General features: G+C 51.8%; 1 non-coding gene across 1 annotated transcript; it reads left to right on the forward strand.

Annotated features, from left to right (window-relative positions):
* The first annotated feature begins 2,765 nt into the window (after positions 1-2,765).
* Positions 2,766-2,838, forward strand: TRNAK-UUU (transfer RNA lysine (anticodon UUU)). The gene has a single exon. It is a non-coding gene; the product is annotated as a tRNA-Lys (tRNA).
* The last annotated feature ends 215 nt before the right edge of the window (positions 2,839-3,053 follow it).

Consider the following 3,053-nt stretch of genomic DNA (forward strand, 5'->3'; position numbering starts at 1 on the left):
CTTCCCTGATCCAGCACCAATCCCCAGACCCTCATCACTGACCAGCAGAAGTAAGGGAGTACCTCAGGAAAGCTCTTCTTTGGAGTTGGTGATCGAGCCCTGCACCCAGCCTAAGAGCCGCTGCCATTACCCATCCTACATCCCTCTGGATCCTGGTGTAGGTCCACTTACTGGCATCTGGCCTGGAGGACAATGGCCAATGCAGGTCCAGTGGCCATTCTGGGACCTGTGGGGCTTCCCCCCCAGTACCAGGACCACCATCCAACCATTCCTATTTGCTTGTGTCCAAGAGCAGGGCCCCTCCACCTCACCATTCTGCACCTGACCCAGACTCTAGTACTGAGTCCATTACCAGCACACAAGATGTGGGCCTGGGGAACGTAATTGGGGTCAAAGAAGAGGAGGACCCCACTGGTTCAGGCCTCTTCCTCCTCCCCAGATGAAGCTGTCTTGGGACCGAGCTTCTTGGTTCCACAAGATGAATTTAGAACCCATCAGGAGCTTCTAAAAAGGGTGGCTGCTAACATGGGGCTGGAGATGGAGGTACTCAAGGAGTTAGCACATAGCCTCGTTGACATTTTGGCCACAGCAGTCCCATCCAAGGTTGCCCGACTCATTAATGAGGCTGTTATGGGTCTGGTTAGGTCCCTATGGTGACACACCCCATCTTCTCTCCTTCCTACTTCAAAGAAGGCAGAAAAGAAATACCACGTGTCAGCCAAGGGGTACGAATACTTGTACTCTGACCCTCCTCCTGGGTCCCTTTGGTCACAGTAGCCAATGAGAGGGACAGGCAAGGCCAGGCAGGCAGCAGAAGAACTTAAGGAGGCTAGACTTGTTCAGCAGAAAAATGTATTCACGGGCTGGGTTATAGCTTTGTATGTCATAGAATATCAGGGTTGAAAGGGACCTCATCTACTCCAACCCCCTGCTCAAAGGGGGACCAATCCCCAATTTTTGCCCCAGATCCCTAAATGGCCCCCTCAAGGATTGAACTCACAATCCTGGGTTTAGCTGGCTAATGCTCAAAACCACTGAGCTATCCCTCCTCTCCCAACCCCAACAAGCCCTGTGTGGGAGGTATGATTACAATATGTGGGACTCTATGGCCAAGTTTCAGGACTCACTGCCTCAGTAGTCCAGGCAAGAGTTTTCCATCTTGTTAGAGGAGGAGAAAACTGTAGCCAGAGCCTCACTCCAAGCAGCTCTGGACGCAGCTGACCCAGCAGCCAGAATGACGGCTTCCACAGTGTTTGTGAGGCAATGCTCCTGGCTTCAACCCTCGGGGCTACCACTGGAGCTCCAACAGTCGATCCAGGACCTCCCATTCAAGGGTACCTCCCTCTTCTCAGAGCAAAATGGACACAGAGCTCCATGGTCTGAAGGACTCCAGGGCCACCCTCAGATCTCTGGGCCTCTACTCCCAGGCTACTTCAAGGAAGCATTTCAGGCCCCAGCAACCAGCCTGCTTCTCAACTCCACTACTGCATCAGATCCTGTTCGAGAAAAGGAGCAGGGGTTAGAAGCATAGACAACCACCCCAATCCACCTCAGCCATGCTACCGAGGTCACACAGATATCCAGGAGGCCCCAAACAGAGCTTTTGAAGGTGTGCCTGAGGGCACTATTTATCCGTTCCTGCTTCGGATCCTGCTCCCCATTTTTGTTTTTGGACCAACTCTCCTACTTCAATCCGGCATGGTCCCTCATCACCTCGGATTGCTGGGTGCTGAGTATCATGGCAGACAGTTACACCCTTCAATTTGCTCCTACCCATCCCTCTTAAGGGACCCATCTCATGAGCAACTTTTAGCTCAAGAGGTACAAGCCTTCCTACAGGTAGGAGCTGTGGAGGAGGTGCCCCAGAATTTGAGAGGGAAGGGGTTCTACTCCAGATATTTCCTAATCCTGAAGGCCAAAGGGCATCTTTGACCCATCCTGGACCTGTGTCACCTCAACAGTTATCTCAAGAAACTGAGGTTCTGCATGGTCTCCTTGGCCTCCATCTTTCCCTCCCTGGATCCAGGGGACTGGCCTCGACTTGAAAGATGCATATTTCCACGTTGTCATCTTCCGAGTCCACAGAAGGTTCCTCAGGTTTATCATAAACCAGACCCATTATCAGTTCACCATCCTCCCCTTTGGTCCGTCTGCAGCCCCTTGGATTTCTATGAAATGCATGGTGATGGTAGAGGCCTTTGTCTACCCGTACCTCAACGACTGGCTAATCAAGGGCCACTCAATGGCTCAAGTGAAGAACAGCATCAGCCTGGCCCAAGCCACCTTCTGAGCACTGGGCCTGTTGATAAACAAGCAAAAGTCAACATTCACTCCAGTCCAGAGAATAGAGTTTATTGGGGCAGTTCTAGACTTGACCCAGGCCAAAGCCTCCCTTCCAGAGGCTTGATTCTGGACATCGGATCTTGATATCCAAGGTCAAGCTCACCCCATCTTGACAGCCTGGTTCTGCCTCAAACTTTTGGAACACATGGTCACGTGCACTTACGTGGTATGTCACTCAAGGCTGCACCTCAGACCCCTGCAGACTTGGTTGGCCTCGGTGTGCTAACCAAATCCACTTGGAGTCAGTGCTTACAGTTCCTGCCCTGGTCTTCACCTCCCTTTACTGGTGGAAGGACCTGCAGTCAGTAACTGCAGGCATTCCCTTTGTTACCCCCGCAGCCTTCAGTGTCTTTAATTTTGGACGCATCTGATCTAGGTTGGGGAGCTCACGTCAGGACACAGGGCCTGTGGTCTCAAGAAGAGCCTGGCTAGCTCAGTTGATAGAGCATCAGACTTTTAATCTAAGGGTCCAGGGTTCAAGTCCCTGCTCAGGTGAGGAACTAGTCATCAAGATCTTAGATATAGTACTCTTTGATGTTACTATTACAGGGGAGGGATAGCTCAGTGGTTTGAGCATTGGCCTGCTAAACTCAGGGTTATGAGTTCAATCCTTGAGGGGGCCATTTAGGGATCTGGGGAAACATTGGAGATTGGTCCTGCTTTGAGCAGGGGGTTGGAATAGATGACCTCCTGAGGTCCCTTCCAACCTT

Source organism: Lepidochelys kempii, chromosome 20 (assembly GCF_965140285.1).
Source record: "Lepidochelys kempii isolate rLepKem1 chromosome 20, rLepKem1.hap1, whole genome shotgun sequence".
Classification (NCBI taxonomy): Eukaryota; Metazoa; Chordata; order Testudines; family Cheloniidae; genus Lepidochelys; species Lepidochelys kempii.